This window comes from Lissotriton helveticus, chromosome 3_2, assembly GCF_964261635.1.
Source record: "Lissotriton helveticus chromosome 3_2, aLisHel1.1, whole genome shotgun sequence".
Lineage (NCBI taxonomy): Eukaryota > Metazoa > Chordata > Amphibia > Caudata > Salamandridae > Lissotriton > Lissotriton helveticus.
The window spans coordinates 502,935,302-502,953,891 of NC_136062.1; the positions used below are offsets into that span (position 1 = coordinate 502,935,302).

The 18,590-nt window shown below is 50.0% G+C and overlaps 1 long non-coding RNA gene across 1 annotated transcript; it reads left to right on the top strand.

The window, feature by feature from the left end:
- Window positions 1–799: 799 nt before the first annotated feature.
- LOC144826385 (uncharacterized) lies at window positions 800–17,777 on the top strand. Its single transcript, XR_013609811.1, has 3 exons — window positions 800–1,344; window positions 14,424–14,441; window positions 17,718–17,777. It is a non-coding gene; the product is annotated as an uncharacterized LOC144826385 (long non-coding RNA).
- The last annotated feature ends 813 nt before the right edge of the window (window positions 17,778–18,590 follow it).

Consider the following 18,590-nt stretch of genomic DNA (forward strand, 5'->3'; position numbering starts at 1 on the left):
GTGAGCTCAGTGTGAGATGGGAACTCTCTCCTGATTGGACACCGATGGTAGTGTGCTCAGTGTGAGATGTGAACTCTCTCATGATTGCACAGCGATGGCAGTGAGCTCAGTGTGAGATGTTAACTCTCTCATGATTGGACACTGATGGCAGTGAGCTCAGTGTGAGATGGGAACTCTCTTCTGATTGGACACCTCTGGCAGTGAGCTCAGTGTGAGATGGGAACTCTCTCCTGATTGGACACCGATGGCAGTGAGCTCAGTGTGAGATGGGAACTCTCTCCTGATTGGACACCTCCGGCTGTGAGCTCAGTGTCAGATGGGAACTCTCTCCTGATTGCACACCTCTGGCAGTGAGCTCAGTGTCAGATGGGAACTCTCTCCTGATTGGACACCTCCGACTGTGAGCTCAGTGTGAGATGTGAACTCTCTCCTAAGTGTACACCCATGGCTGTTGGTTCAGTGTGAGACGGGAACTCTCTCCTGATTGCACAGCGATGGCAGTGAGCTCAGTGTGAGATGTGAACTCTCTCCTGATTGGACACCGATGGCTGTGAGCCCAGTGTGAGATATGAACTCTCTCCTGATTGGACACCTCAGGCTGTGAGCTCAGTGTGAGATGTGAATTCTCTCCTGATTGGACACCGATGGCAGCGAGCTCAGTGTGAGATGGGAACTCTCTCCTGATTGGACACCGATGGCAGCGAGCTCAGTGTGAGATGGGAACTCTCTCCTGATTGGACACCGATGGCAGTGAGCTCAATGTGAGATGTGAACTCTCTCCTAAGTGTACACCCATGGCTGTTGGTTCAGTGTGAGACGGGAACTCTCTCCTGATTGGACACCGATGGCTGTGAGCCCAGTGTGAGATATGAACTCTCTCCTGATTGGACACCGATGGCTGTGAGCTCAGTGTGAGATGGGAACTCTACTCATTACACACTGATCACCGTGAGCTCTTTATGTTGTGGGAACTCTCGTCTAATTGTGCAGATCTCCCAGGGCCTCAGTGTGTGAAAGACAGTGTTTATAATGCTCGACCCAGCTCACTGATCTTGTGTGTGACAGGAAGACTCAAGGCCTACGCACTGCTCACAAACTGAGTGTGTTTCACATTTGTTCAGTTATAAAGTCTTGTTCATGGTATAGATAGTTATCAAGCAGCAGATTCTGCTCGGTGTACAGCAGGGTCACACATTGCAGAGTTCATGCTCCTGACCTGCTGTGGGTCCCTTGTGCCCGATGCCATAGTTGTTGTTCCCTCCAGGATCACTTGTGTATCACTGAGTTTACAATATAAAGTCTCTAACCCTCGCTTCTCTGCTTCTCTTTCAGGAAAAGATTGCGGTAAGTGCAGCTTTGGTCTTAGCAGAGCGGTCAGTAGCAAAAGAGCCTGATGACGTGAGTGTGACGTGTACATGTGATTGTTGATAATTGTGGAAAGGCCTTAAATGCCCACTCCTGAGTATGAACCTTCAAGCATGAGAGACCTCTGAGGGTGGAGTTTGCATCACCTTGTCTGCTGCCAGTGATGGGTGGAGATGTGAAGGGCCTCCGGGGTGACGGTGGGTGTCCAGGACAGACCAGGAAGGCCGTCTCAAAGTGGTGAAGTATCAATGACACATCTTCACAAACAATTAATAAAACCTAGAAAATAAAGAAGGGAGGACAGTCCTTTTCCATTCTCATTGAAAAAATCACTGCGCATAAAGGGGTGCGTTTGGGTCCAAGGATAAAATGTGCAAACATTGAGGTGTATTCACTATTTATACGGACTAAATAAACAGTCTAGAAAATCAAAGGCCAGGAGAGTGAGCAAACTATACCCAGTGCCCAGATACAGTGTACATGAAAACAAACACAGCTGACTAGTGCCAGGATAGAGTGATTATGACATCAAGAAAAAACTAGCCAGCGCCCTTATAGAGTGATTATGACATCAAACAAAACTAGCCAGAGCCCCGATAGAGTGATTATGACATCAAACATAACTAGCCAGCGCCCAGATAGAGTGATTATGACATCGAATATAACTAGCCAGCGCCCCGATAAAGTGATTATGACATCAAACAAAACTAGTCAGCACCCCGATAGAGTGATTATGACATCAAACAAAACAAGCCAGCGCACAGATATAGTGATTATGACATCAAACAAAACTAGCCATCGCACGGATAGACTGATTATGACATCAAACATAACTAGCCAGCGCCCCGATAGAGTGATTATAAAATCAAACATAAATAGCCGGTGCCCAGATAGAGTGATTATGACATCAAACAAAACTAGCCAGCGCACTGATAGAAGGATTATGACATCAAACAAAACTAGCCAGCGCACAGATATAGTGATTATGACATCAAACAATTGCCAGCGCACGGGATAGACTGATTATGACATCAAACAAAACTAGCCAGCGCCCCGATAGAGTGATTATGACATCAAACAAAACTAGTCAGCGCTCGATAGAGTGATTATAACATCAAACATAACTAGCCAGCGCCCAGATAGAGTGATTATGACATCAAATATAACTAGCCAGCTCCCCGATAGAGTGATTATGACATCAAACAAAACTAGCCAGCGCACTGATAGAAGGATTATGACATCAAATAAAACTAGCCAGCGCACAGATATAGTGATTATGACATCAAACAATTGCCAGCGCACGGGATAGACTGATTATGAAATCAAACATAACTAGCCAGCTCCCAATGACACGCAATCTCTCTTAAGGCCCAGCACAACAGCAGGTACTTCAATTCCCACCAAGGGAATTCAGGGGGGAGCTGGTTGGTGAAGTCTTGTATCCCTGTGACTTCAGGCAGGAGGCAAGCTCAAAGTTCAAGCCTTTGGAGATTCTTCTTCAAGTTGATGAAAAGCACACTCAGTCCTCTTCTTCATTCTTTGGCAATGAATCAACCACTGTAGGCCAACCAAAAAACACACAGCACAGGGGTAGTCTCCTCCTTCTGCTTCCTGGTTCTTCTTTTCAGCAAAGGTTTGTCTTGATTCCCAGAAGTGATCTAAAGTTCTGGGTTCTGGGTACCCCTTTTTATACACCAAAATCCTTTGTCTCTGAAGGCAGAGAGTGTCTGTGGCTAGTCCAAACCAGCTTTATGCAGTCCTGGAGCACTTTGTTTACAGGACTCCTTCTTTCCTTTGCCAGTGTGGGCCAGGGACATCAGACGCACGACAGGAGGTGGAGCCGGCATTGTGGGAGGCAGGCACAACCCTATTCAGGTTCATTTTTTTTTCCCACAGTAACTCAAAGAAAAAATAAATTGACAAAACCTTCATATATGCATTCAAACAGAGAACGACCCCCAGATTCCTAAACCAATCTTTCGTTTCTTCACCCCTTTAACAGAATACAAACTAAACTTTAAATTAAATAAATTATACATCTTTGCCCTCTATCTTTCGAAGGAGGAAGGTTCAGCCTGTAACCATTCCACCGCAATACAAAGCAGGGAAACAGTCATTGTTATAAAAATACAGTATCTATGTTTAAAAGGGGAGTACCCCTCCCCAATTCAGGCCTGATACCCAAGAGCATAATTGTAGGTGTTATAACAATCGGGACCCCGATAACTCTAGACAAAATCGCTCTATGCCATTAATATAATTTGTCAAGCGGCCACACATAAAAAAATATGCAACATAACCGCATCATCCCCCCCACATCGAAAATATTTCCCATCTTGACCAGTCCCCCATTTTAACATGCGTGATGGCGTATAGTATAAATTAAAAAACAAGTTTTGAAACTTTGTGCTTTCAAGTTGGCTGATAACAAGACCTCTCTTGATCTAATATTAGCATCCTTCAAAGATATATTATTGATTCCCAGAGTCGAAGCCCATTTAGCATAATGTTTGTCCAAATCATCCTTTCTAAATGACAATAATAGTTGATACATCTTCCCAATTTTAACATGACGTTGGACAGCCCTAACTACTTTATTTGAATCAGATCCAATTTTTTTACGGGAAATAAAATCTCTAATCTGGAGAAACTTGAAAAATCTATTTTTAGACAAACTATGCTGTCGAGAAAGCTCTTCATAAGACATCAGTGAACCATTGTTATCAAAAAAATCCCCAAGTCGAACAATGCCACTTGCCCTTTAACCCACAGCAACATTATCCCCAAAAATAGGAGGAAGAAGCTTTACGGCATTTGTAGGGGTATACCGGGACAATTTGTCAACTAGGCAAAGCCTCAGTATTCTCTTCCATACATTAAAGGCTGATATCAACACCTTAAACCTTGTTCGCTTGTAATAATTGCTATCAATTTGTTTAAAATAACATTGACGTGCCTCTAGACCCAGCATATTCTGAAAAATTGAGGGGGCCTCTGCGATATTCCAAATATCTTCCCCCGTCAATAAGATCCGCATTTTTAACAAAAAAACAAGTGTAGAAATAAAAAGCAAAATCAGGGATAGCTAACCCTCCCCGTTCAATTGGTAAGGTCAAAAATCTCATGGCTCGTCTAGGTTTCCCCAATGCCCAAAGAAACTTAGAACAGATAGACTGAAAAATTTGCAATTGGGCCAAGGAGCTTTCTAGCGGTACAGCTCTGAACACATAGAGAACCATGGGTAAGACATTCATCTTAATAATGTTGGTTCTGCCAATCAATGTAAGATGCAATCTAGACCAATGTTACCTGAATATTACGTAATAGCGAGGTCCAATTAGCATTGACTAGTTCATGTAAAGATGATCTAATTCTGATCCCCAAGTACATTGCTTCTTTTACCACTTGAACGTCATCCATAATCACCTTGTCTGTAATTAATACCTGTGTCTTAGTGACGTTTAGTTTGTAGCCTGATACCTGGCCAAATGAAAAGGCGAGCCGCTCAATATCTTGTAGCGCTGACAGAGGATCCGAAGTGATTACTGCAATATCGTCTGCGTATGCAAACACAGAATAGGGAACATTTTGCACCTTGAAGGGCTTATTCAAAGAATTATTCCTTAGTTGTTCAATAAAAGGATTTATATAGAGCGCAAACAGCAGTGGTGAACAGGGGCAACCCTGCCTTGTGCCCCGAGTTATATTGACCATCTCGGATAATATGCCCATTGAGGCAATCTTGGCGACCGGTGAAGTGTACAAAACATGTAGGGCAGTTATAAAACGTGAACCAAAACCCATCCGTGACATCAACTCCCACATGTAAGTCCACTCCACACGGTCAAACGCATTTTGTGCATCCAATAATATTAGGCTTAGTTCCCGCTTTTCGGTCTGGGCAACATCGAACAGTGTCTCCACCTTATTAACATGCACTACCGTGCTGCGTTCAGGGATAAAGTCGTGTTGAGATTGGGACACTAAAGGAGTGATAATTTTAGATAACCTGGTGGCCAAAATGTTTGAATAAATTTTACCGTCATGGTTCATTAATGAAATCGGCTGATAAGAGCCCACCAATTACGGGTCTTTACCCTTTTTACTAAAAACCACAATAGTGGCTTCTGCCCACGATTTAGGGGCAGATCCCTCCTGTGCCGCCTTAAATGTTCACAACATATCATGTTTTAATACGCTGAAAAAATGCTTATATATTTCTGCCGGACGTTTTTCAGGTCCAGCAGCTTTCCCATAAGCTAACCCATTAACAGCTGCTTCCAACTATTTCATCTTAATTGGACCATCCAACATTGCCCTTTCACTGGGATCAAGCTGTGTTATAACCCCCTCCAAAAAATGTAAGGTATGCGCACTAGGCGCTAGCTGTTGCGTGTATAGTTCTGAATCAAACTGGTGAAAAATTGATAAGATCACTTTGGGATCCTGACAAACTAACCCAGCATTATCTTTTAAAGCACCAACACGGCTCCAAGATTCTTTCATACGAAGGCGAAGCGCCAAGCACCGGCCAACAGTTTCACCAAATTCCTGGATTTGTTTTTTGTGGACCAAAAATTTCCTGGTATTATCCGTATGCCAGATCCCCTGAATTTTAGCCCTTGTTAACTCCGTTGCTTCCTCTAGTTCTTGAACATTGCCTGCCTTTGACATAGCCCACCGGATTAGTTTATTCTCTGGTTCTCTCAACATCGAATACAGCTCCAACATCTCCTGCTTTCTCTCCCGATTCTGTTGACAAACAAAACTTAATACCTCACCTCTAAAACATGCCTTGAATGAATCCCAGACAGTTGCATAATGAGAAGAAAATCTATTAATAGAAAAGAACTCCTTGATCCACTTAGATATATGTCCATGAAAATCTTCATTCAAGCATAGTTTTCGGTCAAAGGAAAATGTTTTTACCGGAAGAAGATGAGCAGGAGCGGATACCCCAAGTAAAATTGGAGAATGGCCAGATGTAATCCTTGGCAAGATTTGAATATAAGCCCCCCCACCCCCCAAATAATGAAGCAGTTAAAAAATAATAATCTAAACGTACACACTTTTTGAGAGGAAAAGAGTAATAAGTAAACCCAGGATCTGCCGGATTTAAATAACCCCAAACATCCATCAAACCATGATCTTTTACCAAGTTGTGTAAATCTTTAAACACTCTTGGTTTCCGACCCATATAATACCGGGGCCCCTTCTGTAGATAGTAGATAGATTGATATTTATGTCCCCACAAATTATTAGGGGTGTCCCCCACATTGCTAGTTCTGTGTTTAACTCTACAAGAACAGAAGCATCGTCCAAATTGGAGCCATATATTGTACAGAGTGTATATTTAATTTTCCCGATCAAACACTCCGCAATGGCCCATCTACCTAATTTATCTGTAATCTACGATCCACAGTAACCATAGATTTGGCTAATATCGCTACCCCCCTGATCATAGATGATTGTTGAGTTGCCACTACTAAAGAAAACCTCAATGTTTCTAAGATTGCCCACTGTGACCAAGGTATGTGTGTCTCTTGGAGACATAACAATTCTGGACAAATACTACGCAACTCTGCTGAAACTCTATTTATTTTATGCCAATTATTAAGACCACTAACATTTAGTGAACAAATCTTTACCCCCTTAACTGCCATGATAATAATTAAAGCACCCATCCACACCCTCATTTTAAACAATATAACAACACAATCTGCCCGGCAAACCAAAAAAATAAGCCTGACTTTATTTCCGCCTCGAGTTACTGTGATTTGTTTACCTTTTATACCCCACCGAGGTGATCCACCCCATACCCCCCACCCCATCGCGGAAACCCTCCCCCGCCCCCCCATAACAAGGCTTTAGGACACATCTGCATGTGACTTTGACATCTGTCGAACGGAATTTTTCAGCTTCCTGCATATGTTCTGAACTCTCTGACTCTCTTCTCGTGTTTCAGCCCGATGAGACATAATGGACTGATAAATAAGAGACAGTGATATCTTGTCTTCCTCGATAGGGTGCGGTTGCAAAGCATAGTATTCTGCTGCTTTGCCCTAATTTAACTCCAATTTTTTACGAACCGTACGAGATGGCCCTTCATTGAGATCGCCTGCTTCCTCAAGAAACGAACTGCTATGCTCACTACCATCATTAACACTCATCTGCCCTCAGGACACCCCCGCGCCGCACGGCCACCAGCTGCAGCGTGTGCGCTTCCTCCCCGCCGCTGATCTCAGCCTCGCTGAGCCCGCCCGGACAACCCCGCCCTCCGCCGTATTATCGTGATTGTTTTGGTCTCTGCCTGTTCTTTTCTCGTTCTGTGCCTCATTCTGTACTGTCTGTCCCCCATATTGGTGTTGATTGCCTGTTCCCATATTGTCTCCCTCTCCCCCCCCCTGTGCCCCCCGCTCCCCACTTCCCGCCGCCTGCGTTCGGCCACGCCCCCTTTTTCCTTTGGTACCCTACCCGCGCCCGCCTCCCAGCTGCTCCTCCCTCCCTCCCACTTGGCCATAAATGGCGACCGTGCATACGCGCAGCGTTGATGCGCAGCGGGCGTGCCGATTGTGCGCCGAAGGCACGCCAAAGGTAAGCCCGTCTGCGCCCGTCCGCGCCTGGACCGCGCCCAATGCCAGGACCCCTGGCCCCCACCGACGGAAGACGACCCGACTGACCTACGACGCCACCAAACTCCTCGCACTCAACACCGGCGGGATCCCTGGCTGCTACCAAGCCGCCCCGAGGCGCACCCACGGACCCTTCAGCTGCCACTCCTGCAAGTTCTCCTGCTTCCGGACCTGCACCACACCCGCACCCACCAAACCGAGAACCAACAGCAACCACCTGAAGTGCATCCTGATCAACACCCGCTCCGTCCACAGACACGCCGTCGAGCTCTGGAACCTCCTCGACACAACATCACCAGACGTCGCCTTCCTCACGGAAACCTGGATGAACGCCTCCTCAGCGCCCGACATCGCCATCGCCATCCCAGACGGTTACAAGATCATCCGGAGGGACCGCGGCAACCAGACCGGAGGAGGCATCGCCATCATCCACAGGAACACCATCCGCATCATGAGCAACTCCGACGACACCCTCACAGCCGCCGAACACCTGCACTTCCAGATCCACACCGACCCCAAGACCACCCTCAGATGCACCCTCATCTACAGACCCCCGGGACCACGCCCACAATTCAGTGAAGACATCGCCGACTTCATCAGCCCGCACGCTCTCCCCTCCAATGACTACATCCTTCTCGGGGACCTCAACTTCCACCTGGAGAACAACAACGACCGCAACACCACCACCCTGCTGGACAACCTAGCCACCCTCGGGCTCAAGCAGCTGGTTACCACCCCCACCCACTACACCGGACACACCCTCGACCCCGTCTTCTCCTCCAGCAAAGCCATCTCCTTCAGCCACGCCACCGGACTCCACTGGACGGACCACAGCTGCGTCCACTTCAGCTACAAAAAGAACACGATACACCACCACCAGCAACAGGTTGCACGCAGAAGATGGAACAAGATCACAGCCGACCAGCTCGCCGCCTCCCTGAGCCAGGACCCCACCCGCAAGCTCAGCAAACCCCAGCCAGGCCGCCAACAACCTCACAGAGTGGATCAGCAACTGCGCAGACGTCCTCGCCCCACTGAGGACCCCGCCCAGCAGACCCAGCAGCAAGAAAGCACCATGGTTCACCGACGAACTCAAGAGCTCCAAGAGAAACTGCCGTGCCCTCGAGAGAGCCTGGCGCAGAGACCCAACACCAGACAACATGACCACCCTCAAGCTCGCCACTCGAAAACACCACCAACTGATCCACACCACCAAGAAAACCGCATTCAAGGAACGACTGGATAACAACACCCACAACAGCAAGGAACTCTTCAACATCGTCAAAGAGCTCTCCAACCCCATCACAAGACCTCTGCAACTCCCTCGCCTCCTACTTCCACAATAAGACCACGGACATACACAACAGCTTCAGCACAGAGCCGACGCACCCCACGACAGCACCTGCACCCCCACCACCACCCTCTGCGCCTGGACCCCGATCAACACCAAGGAAACCCTACGCACGATGAACTCCATCCATTCCGGATCTCCAACCGACCCCTGCCCTCACCACGTCTTCAACAAGGCCGACTCCGTCATCGCACCCCACTTGCGGGACGTCATCAACACCTCCTTCAACACAGCGACCTTCTCGGAGAGCTGGAAGCATGCCGAACTCAGCGCTCTACTGAAAAAACCATCAGCGGACCCCACCGAACTCAAAAACTACCGCCCCATCTCGCTCCTCCCGTTTCCGGCCAAAGTCATCGAGAAGACCGTCAACAAGCAGCTGGCCGCCTTCCTCGAGACGAATGGATCCCTCGACCATTCGCAGTCCGGCTTCCGGGCCAACCACAGCACCGAGACCGCCCTCATCGCAGCCACCGACGACATCCGAGCCCTGCTCGACAACGGGGACACAGCGGCCCTCATCCTCCTGGACCTCTCCGCGGCTTTCGACACTGTCTGCCACCGCACCCTAGAGCAGCGCCTCTGCAACGTCGGAATCGAAGAGAAGGCACTAGACTGGATCATCTCCTTCCTCGCCGGAAGGACCCAGAGAGTCCGCCTCCCCCCCTACAGATCAGAAGCCACCGAAGTCATCTGCGGCGTTCCTCAAGGCTCCTCGCTCAGCCCCACCCTCTTCAATGTCTACATGAGCCCCCTCGCGGCCATCGCACGTCAGCACAACCTCAACATCATCTCTTACGCCGACGACACCCAGCTGATCCTCTCCCTCACCAACGACCCCGCCACCGCCAGAGCCAGCCTACACAAAGGGATGAAAGACGTAGCCGAGTGGATGAAGAAGAGCCGCCTGAAACTGAACTCAGACAAGACGGAAGTCCTCATCCTGGGACCTTCGCCCTCCGCCTGGGATGACTCCTGGTGGCCCCCCGCCCTGGGCAGCGCACCCAAACCAACAGACCACGCACGCAACCTGGGCTTCATCCTGGACTCCTCCCTCTCCATGACCAGACAAGTCAACGCCGTCTCCTCGTCATGCTTCAACATCCTGCGCATGCTACGTAAGATCTTCCGGTGGATCCCCACCGGGACAGGGAAGACGGTCACCTAGGCCCTCGTCACCAGCCGACTGGACTACGGCAACTCCCATTACGCCGGAACCACTGCCAGACTCCAGAAGAGACTCCAGCGAATCCAGAACGCCTCTGCAAGACTCATCCTGGACATCCCCCGACACAACCACATCTCCGCACACCTGAGAGACCTGCACTGGCTCCCGGTCAACAAGAGAATCACGTTCCGACTCCTCACCCACGCACACAAAGCCCTACACAACCAAGGACCAAGATACCTCAACAGCCGCCTCAACTTCTACACTCCCACACGCCAGCTTCGATCAACCAACCACGCACTCGCCGCCGTCCCCCGCATCCGAAGAGCCACCACAGGAGGAAGATCCTTCTCCTACCTCGCCGCCAAGACGTGGAACTCCCTCCCGACCCACCTCCGCCTGACCCAAGACCACCTCGCCTTCAGGAAGCAGCTCAAGACCTGGCTGTTCGAGCAGTAGCGGACCACCCCCTCCCCAAGCGCCTTGAGACCCTCCGGGTGAGTAGCGCGCTATATAAATGCTATGATTGATTGATTGATTGATCTGTGTTGCATACTGCAGTACTAAATCGTCACATGATGAGTTTGAGTGATCAGACAAAGAACAAAAATCGCCTGATTCTGTATCAGGCAACTGCAATTGATCATCCAATGAAGAGTGAGGAAGCCCACTAGGATATTCATTCGCTTCTGGTAGCTCCGCTTCTGTGGCCCCCAGACTCTCCAATTTACCAGCACTAGCACTCTCTCCTCCTGTGCTAGCTCCAGCAGGTATTGGGGGTGTAATAATTACAGGATGAGACTCGAGGACAGCTTCGCCATCCCCCCTTCCAGTTCCATCAATCACAGCACCGGGGAGATGATCCCCTTGCCTAGGGGGGAACACAGGCCGCAATAGCAAAAGCAGTCTTCATTTAAATTCGATTCAGCAGAGTCTTTTGGCAGGGAGAGTGGGCTGTTTCCCCTTACGTTTTTCTTTATTTGCAGAGAAAATTGACGGTATTTTCTTTTCAGCCCCGTCTTTGTTTTTGATAATCAATCAATCAATCAATCAATCAACCACTGCATTTTTAAAGCGCGCTACACACCCAAGAGGGTCTCAAGGCGCTGGGGAGGGGGGCAGTTACTGATCGAAGAGCCAGGTCTTGAGGAGTCTTCTGAAGGCCAGCAGGTCCTGGGTCTGTCGTAGGCTGGTAGGGAGAGTGTTCCAGGTCTTGGCGGCGAGGTAGGAGAAGGATATGCCACCGGCGGTGGTTTTACGGATATGAGGAACTGTGGCGAGGGCGAGGTTGGCTGAGCGGAGGCTTCGGGTGGGGGTGTGGAAGCTGAGTCGGTTGTTGAGGTAAGTGGGTCCAGTGTTGTGTAGTGCTTTGTTTGAGTGGATGAGTAGTTTGAAGGTGATCCTTTTGTTGACGGGGAGCCAGTGCAGGCCTCTCAGGTGGGGTGTGATGTGGCTGTGGCGGGGGACGTCGAGGATGATTCGGGCCGAGGCGTTCTGGATACGTTGGTGTTGTCTCAGAGGCTTGTTTGTTGTTCCTGAGTAGAGGGCGTTCCCGTAGTCGAGTCTGTTGGTGATGAGGGCCTGGGTGACGGTTTTTCTCGTGTCGAGGGGGATCCATTTGAAGATCCTGTGGAGCATAGGGAGGGTGTTGAAGCAGGACGCGGAGACCGCGTTGACTAGCCTGGTCATGGAGAGAGTGGAGTCGAGGATGACCCCCAGGTTGCGTTCGTGGTCCGTGGGTTCCGGGGCTGTGCCTAGCGATGTGGGCCACCAAGAGTAGTCCCAGGCTGATGGGGTGGGTCAGACAATGAGTACCTCCATCTTGTCTGAGTTCTGCTTCAGTCTGCTGTCCTTCATGCAGTCGGCTACGGCCTTCATTTCTCTGTGGAGGTTGGCTTTGGCGGTGTGGGGGTCTTCGGTGAGGGATATGATCAGCTGGGTGTCATCGGCGTAGGAGATGATGTTGAGGTTATGTTGTCGTGCGACGTGGGCGAGAGGTGCCATGTAGATATTGAACAGTGTTGGGCTGAGAAGGATCCCTGTGGGACGCCGCAGATGATCTCGGTGGTTTTGGAGCGGAAGGGTGGGAGGCGGACGCTCTGGGTTCTGCCGGAGAGGAAGGATGTGGTCCAGGCCAGGGCCTTCTCTTGGATACCGGCGTCATAGAGGCGTGCTGATAGGGTGCGGTGGCAGACCGTGTCAAAGGCTGCTGATAGGTCCAGGAGGGATGAGGGCGGCTGTTTCTCCTTTGTCCATCAGGGTCCTGATGTCGTCAGTGGCAGCGATGAGGGCGGTCTCTGTGCTGTGGTTGCTGCGAAAACCTGATTGGGAGGGGTCCAGGATGTTGTTGTCTTTGAGGTAGCGGGTCAGCTGTTTGTTGACAATCTTCTCAGTCACTTAATCAGGGGATCCACTACGACACGTATACCAACGCCAGCACCTTTAACACTTTTACTATGATCTTCTGCCATAGCTTCGCTCACCTCAATATCAGCAGTATTGCCATCTGTATTTATCGTATCAGGTGCACGGGGTCTTCCACACGCTCCCTTTGGGGGCATATTGAAGAGCTGCAACCACGTTACCGGCTCAAAAACAGAGAGACTCAGCGTTATCCGCCAGCCACCAGTAATCAGCCCTGCCGAGGGCCGAGCCCCACAGACCGTGCTCCACACGCACCACGGTATGCGACTGGTTGGCGGCTCAAACAAGTTCCTGCCCGTGAATGAACTGATCAGAATCCGGGCCGCAATCAACGGAATCAGCTGCCGGCCGTAATCAAGCGAATCCGTGAAGCCCCAGGCAACGTCAGCCGTCAGCCTCAGCGTTATCCACCAACACCTATGTTGCCCCAAACAGCGCCAGCTGTCAACCACCAGCCGCCATTAATCAATCCGGCCACACGCTGAAGAACCACCGCCGTACTCCACACGCTGTACAGGTAAGCAGCGCTAACCCATTCCTTCCAGGTGAACTGGTCTAAATCCAAGCCGGAACATCAAAAGGCACAAAAGAGTCACTCATGATTCAAATCAGCAACATTGTAGCGAGTTGTAGCAAATTTCTCCCCTGGCGCAGTGAAAGCCATGAGCGGGAGCAAGAACGATCTGCCTACGTGTCCGCAGCGGGCCCATCTTGCCTATTCAGGTTCAGGTGCTACTTCTCCCACCCATCTACATGCCGCTCTCTCTATTCAGCCCTGCTGACTCACCCTGTCTCCTGGAGACCCCCAGCCCCTGTCACTCAAAAGCAAGACAAGGAATACACAACCTAGCAGAGGCAGGCTTGGATAGTTAGGCAAAAAAATACCTACTTTATAAAAGTGGTATTTGCAAAATCAACTGCAATAAAAGATGTATTTTATCATTCTGAGTTTAGGCATACTAAATTCGTTTTTCTACCATCTTCCCTGAGTCATTTAGGATTATAAGATGTTATAATGAAACTACCCATTCTGGTCTATGTGAAACAGGTAGCCTTGCAATAGTGAAAAATGAAAATGGCTGTAATTCACTATTAGGACATGCCACACACATCAGGGCTTGTCCTACCTTATACTTACAATGCGCCCTGCCCTTTGGCCTACCATAGGGGTGCCTGATATGAAGAAAAGGGAAGGTTTATGGACTGGCAAGTGGGTGCCCTTGCCCAGTCAGCATGACAGTACCAGACTGCACACAGGCTCTGCAATGGCACGCCAATGGTGCCAGGTCTAACGGGACAGTCAGCCTGTTGAAGCCTCAGATTAATCTTATCGGAAATAAAGTCACGCTGTAAGATTATGTGAATTAGTTCCTACATGTTTGGGACAGACAGATGCGATGTCATGGATGAAATGTCTGGGTCTGAGTATTTCATGATTCTTTTCCACTTGTCTCATCTGATGAACTCTGATTCTCTTTCCTAGGGGGTGGCGTCGTCTCTGGTAGGTTGAACTTTTATCTTCTTGAAATCCGGGCGGAAAAAGTGCCTGTGAGGCACCTCCTGTTACACATGTGTCCTTAGAATGTAGTGTGACCTCAGGTGAGTGCTCCCAGAATGCTGCAGGGTGAGAGGGCAGGGAGCAGGGGGGACATATGAGATGAGGGTGGGGGAACAGGTAAAGCACATATGAGATGAGGGTGAGCGAGCAGGGAGGGCACTTATAAGATGAGGGTGAGAGAGCAGGGAGAGCACATATGAGATGAGGGGGAGCGAGCAGGGAGGGCACTTAGAAGATGAGGGTGAGAGAGCAGGGAGAGCACATATGAGATGAGGGTGAGCGAGCAGGGAGGGCACTTATAAGATGAGGGTGAGAGAGCAGGGAGAGCACATATGAGATGAGGGTGAGCGAGCAGGGAGGGCACTTATAAGATGAGGGTGAGAGAGCAGGGAGAGCACATATGAGATGAGGGTGAGCGAGCAGGGAGGGCACTTATAAGATGAGGGTGAGGGAGCAGGGAGAGCACATATGAGATGAGGGTGAGCGAGCAGGGAGGGCACTTATAAGATGAGGGTGAGAGAGCAGGGAGAGCACATATGAGATGAGGGTGAGCGAGCAGGGAGGGCACTTATAAGATGAGGGTGAGAGAGCAGGGAGAGCACATATGAGATGAAGGTGAGCGAGCAGGGAGGGCACTTCTAAGATGAGGGTGAGAGAGCAGGGAAAGCACATATGAGATGAGGGTGAGCGAGCAGGGAGGGCACTTATAAGATGAGGGTGAGAGAGCAGGGAGAGCACATATGAGATGAGGGTGAGCGAGCAGGGAGGGCACTTATAAGATGAGGGTGAGAGAGCAGGGAGAGCACATATGAGATGAGGGTGAGCGAGCAGGGAGGGCACTTATAAGATGAGGGTAAGCGAGCAGGGAGGGCACTTATAAGATGAGGGTGAGCGAGCAGGGAGGGCAATTATAAGATGAGGGTGAGAGAGCAGGGAGGGCACTTATAAGATGAGGGTGAGCGAGCAGGGAGGGCAATTATAAGATGAGGGTGAGAGAGCAGGGAGGGCACTTATAAGATGAGGGTGAGCGAGGAGGGAGGGCAATTATAAGATGAGGGTGAGAGAGCAGGGAGGGCACTTATAAGATGAGGGTGAGCGAGCAGAGAGGGCACTTATAAGATGAGGGTAAGCGAGCAGGGAGGGCACTTATAAGATGAGGGTGAGAGAGCAGGGAGGGCACTTATAAGATGAGGGTGAGCGAGCAGAGAGGGCACTTATAAGATGAGGGTAAGCGAGCAGGGAGGGCACTTATAAGATGAGGGTGAGCGAGCACGGAGGGCACTTATAAGATGAGGGTGAGCGAGCACGGAGGGCACTTATAAGATGAGGGTAAGCGAGCAGAGAGGGCACTTATAAGATGAGGGTGAGCGAGCACGGAGGGCACTTATAAGATGAGGGTGAGAGAGCAGGAAGGGCACATATGAGATGAGGGTGAGCGAGCAGGGAGGGCACTTATAAGATGAGGGTAAGCGAGCAGGGAGGGCACTTATAAGATGAGGGTGAGCGAGCAGGGAGGGCAATTATAAGATGAGGTTGAGAGAGCAGGGAGGGCACTTATAAGATGAGGGTGAGCGAGCAGGGAGGGCAATTATAAGATGAGGGTGAGAGAGCAGGGAGGGCACTTATAAGATGAGGGTGAGCGAGGAGGGAGGGCAATTATAAGATGAGGGTGAGAGAGCAGGGAGGGCACTTATAAGATGAGGGTGAGCGAGCAGAGAGGGCACTTATAAGATGAGGGTAAGCGAGCAGGGAGGGCACTTATAAGATGAGGGTGAGAGAGCAGGGAGGGCACTTATAAGATGAGGGTGAGCGAGCAGAGAGGGCACTTATAAGATGAGGGTAAGCGAGCAGGGAGGGCACTTATAAGATGAGGGTGAGCGAGCACGGAGGGCACTTATAAGATGAGGGTGAGCGAGCACGGAGGGCACTTATAAGATGAGGGTAAGCGAGCAGAGAGGGCACTTATAAGATGAGGGTGAGCGAGCACGGAGGGCACTTATAAGATGAGGGTGAGAGAGCAGGGAGGGCACTTATAAGATGAGGGTTAGCGAGCAGGGAGGGCACTTATAAGATGAGGGTGAGCGAGCACGGAGGGCACTTATAAGATGAGGGTAAGCGAGCAGAGAGGGCACTTATAAGATGAGGGTGAGCGAGCACGGAGGGCACTTATAAGATAAGGGTGAGAGAGCAGGGAGGGCACTTATAAGATGAGGGTTAGCGAGCAGGGAGGGCACTTATAAGATGAGGGTGAGTGAGCAGGGAGGTCACATGAGATGAGGGTGGGTGAGCAGGGAGGTCACATGAGATGAGGGTGAGCGAGCAGGGAGGGCACATATAAAAGGAGGGTGAGCGAGTAGGGAGGGCACTTATAAGATGAGGGTGAGCGAGCAGGGAGGGCACTTATAAGATGAGGGTGAGCGAGCAGGGAGAGCACATATGAGATTAGGGTGAGCGAGCAGGAAGGTCACATGAGATGAGGGTGAGCGAGCCTTGCAACCGGGGCGGTAAAGGGTTTATATGGTGGCTGTGTCTATCAGACACCGCCAGCCATATTAGCATGGGCTTTAAACAGTGCCTTTCCGTGGCGGCAATGCCGCCATGGAAAGGCATGCGGAGACTCCCTGCAGGGGCCCGTTGCGGGCCCACAGGGACTCTGGGGGGTGGGGGGTGCACATGAGGGGTACCTATGGCACCTCCCAGCAGTTCCATGCACAGCATGGCAGGCACCGCGCGGTGCCTGCCATGCTGTGCATGGAAGTGCAGAGCATGCCTTCCTGCCATTGTGGCGGGCGGTGCTGAGTGCACCGCCCGCCACCATGGTAGGAATGCAGTATGCGCCCGCCACTGTGGCAGGCGCATCCTAATGCTGCCCACGGGGCCCCCGCCCTTATGGCGGGTGGTCCCTTTCACCAACAGGATGTCGGGTGGGCAAAGTCCGCCCGCCACCCTAATGGACCCCAACGGTTGGGCTCCGTTTGTGCATGGACATTACAAGTCCAAGTTACCAACTCCCAGTCAGATGACAGTATAATGAAGGGTTACGTATGAGATAGATATATATCGTATTATCACGGACTTTGTACAACAGGCATTTATTGGACAGAAAACTTCTTTTTTCTACTTCATTTAATGTATCATGTAATTATTTCTATCTCAAAAATGTTGCTTTTTGTATGTGAATTACACCACTCTAATTTCAGTTTTTTTGGATTCCTACAGACCCAACTTGTAGGTTAAGAAATTCTGCTAAAGAATCCTGAGTTATACTCATATTGCAAGTAAGTGGGGTTTAATTTATCTGAATGTCAAAATGTCATTTTTACTTGCCATAATTATACTGAGAGAATACCAACTCACCTTGGCTGCCATGAAAGGAGGGGTGGATGTCCTTTCTTATATTATCTAAAATACTGAAATGCCAGCACCATGATATGCAATGAAGGGTGAGCATTCTCCAACCTCCGTCATGGCACATATTAAATTCACATGGACACGAATCTCCAAAACAGCAGAAAGTTCCTGGACTGACTGACTGACTGACGGTATTTGTAGAGCGCACTACTGCCGAAGCGTCTTGGCGCTATGTTAGAGTGAATGGTGGAGTGGTGTGGCTCACTGGTTAGAGGCGGCAGACCCGTAAGCAGAGAACGGCCCGGGACCAGGGTTCAATTCCCGACACGGCAGGGTCGTGGACCAGGGTCAAAACGGACTCGATAATTCTCGCCTCGGTGCCTACTCTAACCAGGGAACACACTCGGCAACTCTGGGCATTAAGCTTGCCTCATCTCTACAACGGCCCCTCACAGACACCGGGGATGCCTGGTTTCACCTTGGAGATACCCAGAAAGGGACCATCTCACAGGGAAAACCAGGACGGGTTCCCCAGCGGTCTTCAACGCCAGGATACTCCATGAAGTCGCAGTGCGCTTTACAAGTACACCCACATTTACATTTACATTTAGGACATAAGCACAGCCCATTAGTGTTGAGGAAAAAGCCAGGTCTTGATTTCTTTCCTAAATGCCAATCTATTAGGTAGACTTCTAAGATGTAGTGGAAGTGTGTTCCAAAGTTTGGACGCTAAAAAGGAGA